At 34.5% G+C, this 10,565-nt stretch overlaps 1 pseudogene; it reads left to right on the top strand.

Annotated features, from left to right (window-relative positions):
• The first annotated feature begins 1,455 nt into the window (after positions 1-1,455).
• Positions 1,456-9,972, top strand: LOC141540590 (mitochondrial import inner membrane translocase subunit Tim23 pseudogene; annotated as a pseudogene).
• Positions 9,973-10,565: the final 593 nt, after the last annotated feature.

Raw genomic sequence — 10,565 nt, 5'->3', positions numbered from 1 at the left:
CCTTCCTTTCTTCCATGTATGGGAGAGGTGCAAGACTCCTTTTCCCAATTAACTAATGAGAGATATCTTCAGGTACAAAGAGAAAGCATTTATTCAATCCTTGCAGGGAGAGGCCCAGACACACCTGGGAACCATCCCAACTCCTGCCATGTGCTCCCGGAACCTGGCCAGCTTCCAGTTTGTCCAGGAGTTGAAAGCAAAAGACCTGAGCCTTCTTATTGCATAAATTAAGAGGATGTAACCATAGTTGATTCATGGTCACCCATGTTGGCTGCCTCCCACAGGTCACATCACTTCCTGCAACTTCCTGTATCCCAGGATTCAAAATTCATCCCTCCAGAGATCATATGATCCCTCCTTCCAGGGTCCCAGTTATTAGAAGAGGGATCATGTGACTCAATATTGAGAAATACTTCATCCAATTTGTCCCATTCCTTCCCTTCCTCCTTCCCTCCCTCCATCCTTCCTTCCCTTCCTTCCTTCTTTATTTTTATTTTTTTTGTATTTTTTCTTTATTTGAAGCAATCAACAAATATTTATTAAGCATCGTTGTTCCAGGCACTATGCTAGGTATTGGGGAAACAAATACAATAGACAAAATAATATATTCTTGAGATTTTATATGCTTAGAGAATAGACAACACATATAGATATAAATAAATGCAAAATATGAAAAAATAAATGGTAGTCCCTGTCCTTAAAAAGTTCACATTCTAATGGAGGAAAATAATATACAAAAGGAATCTGAAAAGCAGAGGGAAGAGAGCTTGAGAACAGAGGAGACAGAGGTGGATGAGTTCCAACACAGAAGTCTGAAAGAGAAACAAATCTGGAGACTCAGGAACAGTCAAAGGGGAATGAAGGAGTGAATATGGAACTGGCTTGGATAGTCTTCAAAATGGTTCTTTCATTGAATTTACATTCTAATGGAGTAAACAACATGCAATTATGTATACACAAGACATATACAGGGCCAATATCTTATGGGAAGTTAAGAGGCACTAGAAAAGGAAAAGGATTAGGAAAAGCCTCTTGCAGAAGCTGGTATTGAAGTTAGATAATCAGGAGCCAGTGATGGAAAGAAAAAGCCCTACAAAAAATAAGAGATTCAATGTGAGGTAGTCATGGTCATTCCCACACTCTCACAGAAAAAAGTGACCAGGAGTATTTTTTATTTCTTTATTTCTTTTTCTTTTTTTTTTTTTTTTTTAATTGAGGCCCAAATTCACTCCTTCCCTTCAGTCCCTCCTTTAAACATTTAGGAGGCAAGCAAGCAGAGATTATCTTTTTGTTTGTATCAGCCATCTGGATTTATGTCTTGACATTGGACTCCCAAACACTGGAAAAGAGAGTAAGATTGAGGATTTTGCACAGCTCTGCCTCACTTAAATCCAATTCACTTGCATGTCAAGACATCACTTTCCTGATGTCATTGGTCCTCTTTGAGAATGAAGCATGAACAACACCATGGTAAGCCGTGTGATGCCAATTATACATGTGAAGTCATGTAAAGCATATTTCCATATTAGTCATGTTGCAAAAAAAAAGAATAAAGAAAGGAAAAACTGTGCTTCACTCTCTGCATTCAGAATTCATTAATTCTCTTTCTAGAGACATTTTTCATCATGACTCCTTTGGAATTATATCAGATAAGGGTAACTTTTTCACAATTGGTCCTCATTACAATATTGCTATTTTTGTGTACGATAGTCTCCTGGTTCTAGTTACTTTGCTATTTCAGTTCATGCAAGTATTCCCAAGTCTTTGTGAAACCATTCCCTTTGTCATTTCTTACATTTCTTATAAAACACAATAACATTTTTATCATAATCAGATAGCATGTGTTCAGTCATTTCCTAGTTAATGGGCATGCTTTCAATTTACAGTTCTTTACCACCACAAAAGAAGTGCTATAAATATTTTTGTACATATATGTTCTTTCTATTTTGCTTTGATTTCTTTGGGATTCAAACCAATAGTTGTATTGTTGGGCCAAAGAGCATGCAGTTTTATAGTCCTTTGGGCACAATTCCAAATTGTACCTTCAGAATGGTTGAATCAGTTCACAATTCCATCAAGAATACACTAATATCCTTATATTTTCCAGCATTTGTTATTTTCCTTTTCTGTATCATCAGCTTCAAGGTGGCAAAGGATTTTTAGTTTGTATTTCTCTAATTAATAATGGTTTAGAATATTTTTTCTTAAGTCTATTGATAGTTTTGATTTCTTCTGAAAACTGCCTGTTCATATCCATTGACTATTTGTCAGTGGCTCTTATTTTTATAAAGTTGACTTATTTCCTTATATATTTGAGAAATAAGACCTTTATCAGTGAAATTGAACAGAGAAATTTTGTGGACTAAAAATAAAGGTTGTTCACAGGCATCTTGCAGAAAGAAAGGTTAGAGAAGAATTGTTAACTTTGTCCTTGCTTTCATATAGGTCTTGAGTGTCTGTTTTTCAATTTCTATGGTCAGGGGAGCAGAGCCAAGATGACAGAGAATAGACAGGTCTTTATCTGAGCTCCTTCTGGAGTCCCTCAGATCAATACCAAATCAAGCCTCTAAATTGGTTTTGGAGTAACATAATCCACAAATATTTGAAATATAATAAATTTCCAACAGAAGGTATCAAGGAGTCACAATCAGGATTATTTAGGAACTAACAGTTTATACTTTACAGGATCAAAGTGTCTGGAATCTGATATTCCAAAAGGCAAAGGAACTTGGATTACAGCCAAGAATTAATTATCCAGCAAAATTAAGCATTATCTTTCAGGGGAAAAGATGGGCATTCAGTGATACAGGTGAATTTCATTTATTTCTTATGAAAATGCCAGAGCTGAACAGAAAATTTTATCTTCAGGTACAAAAATCAAGAGAAGCATAAAAAGGTAAAAAGGAAAGAAAAAAATAGCTATCTTTTAAAAGCCAAAAAGCTTGCATTGCTATAGGGGAAGATGATATATTTAACTCTTCAGAACTGTATCTCTGTTATGGGTATACTTAGAGGGTGCAGGTATATTTTGATTTGACTGTGATAATCTAGAAAAGAAACTAGAGGTACAAAGGAAATTATACTGGAAGAAGAGGAAAAGAGAGGTAAAATGGGGGAAATTACATTTTATGAAGAGGCCAAAATGACCTATTACAGTTGAGGGAAAGAAGAGAAGGGGATGAACATTGTATGAATCTTATATCAGATTTAGCTCAAAGAGAGAATATCAGACATATTTAGCTTCACAAAGAAACTTTTCTCACCATATAGGGAAGTAAGAGTGGAAAGAGGAAAGGGGAAAGGAAAAGGGGAGGCTAATAGAGGGGAGAACAGAAGTAGAAGGGGAAAGGTATAAGAAAGGGGGGAACTGTAAATGGGGAGGGTTGTTTGAGGGAGGTGCTGGTGAGAAACAAAGTACTGGGGAGGAGGCAAGGGGGAAAGTAAAGAGAAAAGCATAACTTAAGGAAAATATGATGGCAGGAAATACAGAATTAGTAGTTTTAAGTGTGAATGTGAATGGAATGAACTATCCCACAAAACAGAAGCAGATAACAAATTGGATTAAAAGCCAGAATCCTACAATATGTTGTTTACAAGAAGTACATTTAAAGCAGAGTGATACATACAGAGTACAGGTAAAAGCCTGGAACAGAATGCTTCAAGCTAAAGAAAAACAACAATAACAACATAGGTATGATAGATCTTTGGAGAAAATTGAATGGAGATAGAAAGGAGAATACTTTTTTTTTGGCAGTTCATGGAACCTACACAAAAATTGACCATGTGTTAGGGCATAAAACCCTCAAAATCAAATGTAAAAAGGCAGAAATAGTAAATACATCTTTTTCAGATCATGATGCAATAAAAAACACATGTAATAAAGGGCCAGGGAAAAATAGACCAAAAATTAATTTGAAATTAAATAACTTAATACTAAAAAATGACTGGATGAAACAACAAATCATAGACACAATTGATAATTTCATCTAAGAAAATGACAATAATTAAGCAACATACAAAAATTTATGGGATGTAGCCAAAGAAGTTCTTAGGGGAAGTTGTAATTATCTAGATGCTTACTTGCATAAAATAGAGAAAGAGAAGAGCAATGAATTGGACATGCAACTAAAAAAGCTAGCAAAAGAACAAATTAAAAAAAAAACAATTAAATATCAAATTTGAAATTCTGAAAATAGAAGGGGGATTAATAAAATGAAAATAAAAAAAAACTATTGAACTAATAAACAAAACTAAAGAGCTGGTTTTATTATTTTATTATTAATAGCTTTAATAAAAAATGTCTATGGTCTGACTAGCATTGTAGTACACACTGGTCAAGAAAGTAACTGATAAAGCTTAATGCATTGTGGGCCTTCAAAAGATGAGGAGAGTAAGAATTTTTCAAGCTTTTATTAGGCTCTGTGCTAAGCACTTTAAAAGTATTACCTTATCTGATCTTCACAACCCTGAAAGATCAATTCTATTTTGATCTCTATTTAACAATGAAGGAAACTGAGTCAAGGAGCATTTAAATGGCTTGCCCCCAGTTATATAGTAGAGTGCTTAAAATTATATTTGAACTAAGATCTTCCAGATTCTAGGTCGACTATTCTATTCACTATATCATCTAGACACCTGAACCAATGTTCTAAAACTTCTATCAGCTATTAAAAGCAATTCTTCTAATGGTAAAGTAAATCTGTTGCAAGATACTATGGTCAATGTTGGCAGTAGGAAGAGAAGGATAAAGAAATTTCTCTCTGACTCAACTTACTTCTAATTTTCTTCTGATGGTGATGCTACTATATCAGGCCAGCTTACTTTCTTTCCCTATTCTTGTTATTTTTCTAAGTTGAATTTATTTTTCCTCCATAGTACCTGTGATTTTTTAAAAAATTAAGTCAATATGTATAGGGTTATTCTGATAGATACCAAGAGATAAGCTCAGGTGTCAGGAAGGTATAAATCTTAACAGAAAGAGGGAAATTAGGAAGAGGGAAAGGTTTTAGAGAAAGTTGAATTCAAGATACTTACAAAACATTTTGAAAAATGTTCAACAGGTGATTGAAGAAGTAGAATTGGAGATCAGAAGAAAGATTAGGATTGGTCAAAGAAATCTGACAATCAGATGACAATCATTTACATGGAGTTGATAGCTGGGGTCCACAGGGGTCGATGAGATTACCAAATGATACTGTAAAGAGGCAGAAGAGGAGAGTGCATAGGACAGAGCCCTGGTGATTCTTTGGGGGAACTCTCACAATTAGCAGGAGATAGATGACTAGTAATGGAGACTGAGAAGGGTTTGGACAAATAGAAAGAAAATCAAGAGAAAGCAGTGTTGTGAGAGTATAGAGTATATAGAAGTATTAGAAGTTACAGATAAATCAAGGAGGATAAGGATTGAGAAAAGATGAAAAGAATAATTTTAGTTGAATGATAAGGTCAGAAGCCAGACTGCAAAGAATTAGGGAAAAAATAAAAGGAAAGGAAATGAAGGCATCAATTGACCACATTCTTCTCAAGGAGTTTGACCAGAAAAAGAAAGAGAGAATATAGGACAATAGCTAACAGATGTGGATGGATCAAGTGGATTTTTGATGATGAGGAGCCGTGGCATATTTGTGAGTAGAGAGGAAGAGACTGAAGATAAGGCAGGGAGTGGAGATAAAAGAGGAGCAATCTGCTTGAGAAGAGAGAATGGATACAAGAAGAGTTGCTTCTTCATATGAAACAAGTGTGCTTTAGATAATGACCCCTTAACCTCTTTCCAACATTGAGAATCTGTCCTATGCAAAATTGAACTTTCTCTTCAACTTATGGGCGGACATTTAAACAACCCCACTAAGTGACCACCTAAAGTGGCCCAAGAGCACTCTAATAGAGAAACTAAAATGATGTTAGTCACCAAATTCCTGTTTGGCCTTTCTCTGCCCACAGATAACTGGTAAAGTCTGACCTAATGAAAATCCACTAGGAGAAAGAGGAGTTGGACAAGTAATAAGACATAAAAGTATCTTCTGTCTTGCTTCATTATCTTGCTGAGAAGGTGATTAATTTTCTCAGCAACCTACCTCAGAGATGTGGGAAAGTTGCTAACAATATAGCTTAGGGCTAAGATATTTCTTCCCTTGTTTTGTTCATTTGTTTTTTGCTTTTCACCTTAGGGGAAACACCATTATTAAAATGAAAGATAAATAATTAAATTCAACTTTTTCAAATAAGTTGGGACTAGGGTAGGGGAAAGGGGGTCTATTCCCAACTCCAGGCTTTTTCAATTCTTTCCACAAGATTTGTTCTACTTCTTCCTCACTATCTAACTCATTGTTATTGTTTAATCATTTTCTGTCATGTCTCAGTCTCCATGACCCACTTGGGGTTTTCTTGGCAAAAATATTGGAGTAGATTCCTACTCCAGATCATTTTACAGATGAGTAATTGCAGAAACATTCCCATTCACAAGAAGCTTTGGGAGTCTGGGGGAGGTTAAAATCTATGCAGTTCCTTTTTTTTTTTTTTTAATCATCTATTTTCTCTAACAGAAAACCCCATAGTTAACCATTCATAGTCACTTTCAGTGTAGGCAAGAGCCTATTAAATAATATATATAGGAAAATTAATATAGAATTCTTATTTGCTATCTTCTCAGATCTGGAGATCCACACTGTTGACAAGGCCCTTTAATCTGGGAGGGTAAGAGGTGTGAAATCCTATATAGGCATCTCAAAACAATCTATTTAGGATTTTGGAACTAACTTTGTCCATTGTCCTATTTTTAACAACTGAGAAAAATCCCACACAAAACTTCCTTTTGTTGTTGTCATTTTTTGGTTGTTTTCACTCTTTGAGACTTAAATACTTACTAGCTTTGTGACACTGTCACAAGCCCATGTTCAGTTTCCTGAACCATAAAAAATGAGGACAATAAGAACACTTGCCTTAGAAGGCTATAGTGAGAACCAAATAAGATGTTTGGGTTTTTTTTTTTTTGGTAAAGTGTTTTGTACAGTATGTTTTTGGCACACAGTAGGTGTTTATCCTTTCCCTCATCCTGACTTATATCAAACTATTCCTCCCCAGGTTCTCTCCAACCTTTTTAATCCTTGTCTTCACTTAGACTACTCTTCCTTTTGGATTATTCCTTGATGAATAATGTCCTCTTCTACCTATATCCTCAGCATTTTCTCTTAACATTTAAAATTTCTCCTTTCTGTAGAAAACTGGTTTTCCATGAGGAGATGCTCTTCAATTGTAGAATGGCTGAATAATTTATGGTATATGAATGTAACAGAATATTATTTTTCTATAAGAAAAGATCAGCAGGATAATTTCAGAAAGACATGAGAGACTTACATGAACTGATGCTAAATGAAGTGAGTAGAACCAAAAGAACATTGTACACAGCAACCGGATTATGTGATGATCAACTATGATGAACATGGCTCTTTTCAACAATGAGGTGATTTACACCATTTCTAAGAGACTTGTGATAGAGAGAGCCCTTTGCATCAAGAAAGAGAACTATGGGGATTGAATGTGGATCACAGCATAGTATTTTCACCATTTTTGTTATTGTTGTTTGCTTGCTTTTTGTTTTCTTTCTCATTTTTTCCCTTTTTGATCAGATTTTTCTTGTCCAGCTAGATATATGTATAGAACAATTGTACATATTTAACATATATTGGATTACTTGCTACCTAAGGGAGGAGTTGTGGGAAGAGAGGGAGAAAAATTTTGGAACACTAGATTTTACAAGGATTAATATTAAAAACTATGCACATATTTTGAAAATTAAAAATTTTAGAAAAAGAAAACTGGTCTTCTTCTAGGGATATCTCTTGCAGCTATCTTCATTGAAGATTATTTTTGTGATATATCCATTTTCTAGGATGATAGATGGGCATATTCCTTCTTCAAGATCTTTCACATTTTTGTGCAATAAATTTCTACTAATCCCATTATGTAAAAAAAATTAAAACCACAAAACAAAATTACTATTCTATTCTAATAATTAAAACAGTAGCTATATACATATGTGTGTGTATTTAAAAATCTATACATGAGCCAAGAAATATATAATGTTGTTTTAATAGAAAGTTTCCTTTGGAGTCAGGAAGACTTAGATTCTGACACACATTAGTTAAGTAACTATGAAGAAGTCAGCTATTTTTAAGTCATAAATAAGTGAAAACACAATATTACAAAGTTTAGGAAAGAATTGTCAACAGTTTGTATGAAAAAGTTCTGGTGGTAGTAGTGATGATATTTTACTGGACTGAACGGGCAGTCTCCAAAGTGACTTACATCTTAAGCTATATGAATAAATACATTGTTAAGTACAAGGGAATGATATCTAATTTGAATTGATAGAAAAATTTTCTCTACTGGAAATTAAACATATTGATGACATTGGAAATCCCTTAGTACATACATACATACATATAAGTTGAAGAACAATTACTGAACTAGTATAACTGGGAAGGTTCCTAACTGGGAGTTCATTGTATAAATGAAGTTATAAGTTTAGGCAAACACATATGCATACTAAATCAAGGTCACTATACATAGGAGTACCTTTGTTTATATATATTCCTTTAAATTGCCATAATAATGAGAAAGTTCTAAGTTACAAGTATCATCCTCTCATATATGAATGTAAATAGATAAACCTAATCAAATCCCATATAACACTTTCCTGATTACCTCCTTATGCTTCTTCTGCATCCTGTATTTGAAAATCAAATTTTCATTCAACTCTGGTCTTTTCATCATGAATGTTTGAAAATCCTCTATTTCATTGAATATCCACCTTTTCCTCTGAAGAATTATATTAAGTTTTATTGGGTAGGTGATACTTAGTTATAATTCTAGCTCCATTGCTCTCTGAAATATCACATTCCAAGCCTTCCAGTCCTTTAATATAGAAGCTTCCAATTCTTGTGTTATCATGACTGTTGCTCCACTATACTTGAATTGCTTCTTTCTGGATGCTTGCAATATTTTCTCCTTGACCTGGGAGTTTAGAATTTGGCTATAAATGTGGATCCCAGATATCTTATACAGGACACAGATGAATTTATTTTACCCACTGGAGCCAATAAAATATGGGGCAGGTTTGAATTGGCATTTTTTACCATTGGAGGATGCTGTATAACAGGAGCTGCATTTGGAGCAGTGAATGGTTTGAGGCTTGGATTGAAGGAAACACGAAAGATGTCCTGGTCCAAGCCAAGAAATGTTCAGATTTTGAATATGGTAACCAGACAAGGGGCACTATGGGCTAACACTCTGGGCTCTCTGGCTCTCCTCTATAGTGCATTTGGTGTTGTCATTGAAAAGACACAAGGTACTGAAGATGATGTCAATACAGTAGCAGCTGGAACCATGACAGGAATGTTGTATAAATGTACAGGTGGGCTTCGTGGAGTAGCAAGAGGTGGTCTCACAGGGTTAACCCTCACTACCCTGTATGCATTGTATAACAACTTAACAACTGGGAGCACATGAAAGGTTCCATGACACAACAGTCACTTTAGAGCTTGTATTGAGAAAGAACTGAATGATAGAGGACACATCAAAAAGTTCTCCAGGTTGATTTGGAAAATCGATTTGGGGTAATAATTCTGATCTACTTACATTTAGTATGAAAAAAATAATAGGATCTTTTGTACTGTCATGAAGATCACTGACACAGTTTACCAGGACTGGCACTTCTTCCAGCCAGTAGTGTTGGAGCCAAAAGCATCTGATGCCTCATTAAGTGAGTAGCACAGTCATCATTTCTCTCCTTTGAGAACTTTCTTCTGCATGTCCACTCTCCACTACTCCCCTGAACTTTTGAAATAAGGCTTTTTCCCAGATTCAAGTCATGTAATCGTCAACACCATACCACCAGGTTTATTCATTTAGTGATTGATTGTGAACTATAATACACTGCTTTATTCCCAATAAAGAGTGTTCCTAGAACCAAAAGCCATAATAACAGAAAAAAAAAGAATTTGGCTATAACATTCCTGAGAATTTTCATTTTGTAATCTCTTTTAGGAGGTGATCAATGGATTCTTTCAATTTTTATTTTATCCTCTGATTGTAGAATATCAGGATAGTTTTCTTTGATAATTGCTTGAAAGTTGATGTCCAGGCTCTTTTTTGGATCATGACTTTTAAGTAGACCAATAATTTTAAAATTATCTTTCCTGGATCTATTTTCTAGGCTAGTTGTTTTCCCAATGAAATATTTCATATTGTTTTCTATTCTTTCATTTTTTTTTTGTTTTGCTTTGTATTATCTTGATTTCTCATAAAATAATTACCTTCCAGTCTAATTTTTAAGGAAGCATTTTCCTCGGTGGACTTTTGCACCTTCTTTCCCAATTGGCCAATTTTACTTTTTGAGTCATTCTTTTCCTCATTAGCTTTTTGTATTTTCTTTTACACCACTCTCAATTCTTTTCCTAAATTTCCCCTATCTCTCTTACTTGATTTTCAAAGTCCCTTTTGAGCTCTTCCATAACCTTAGACTAACTCTTAATTTTATTTTTCTCTTTTTTTAAATGTATGCATGC

Source organism: Sminthopsis crassicaudata, chromosome 4 (genome assembly GCF_048593235.1).
Source record: "Sminthopsis crassicaudata isolate SCR6 chromosome 4, ASM4859323v1, whole genome shotgun sequence".
Lineage (NCBI taxonomy): Eukaryota > Metazoa > Chordata > Mammalia > Dasyuromorphia > Dasyuridae > Sminthopsis > Sminthopsis crassicaudata.
Note: the sequence above shows the minus strand (reverse complement) of the source record. Positions and strands in the feature narration are given on the sequence as shown.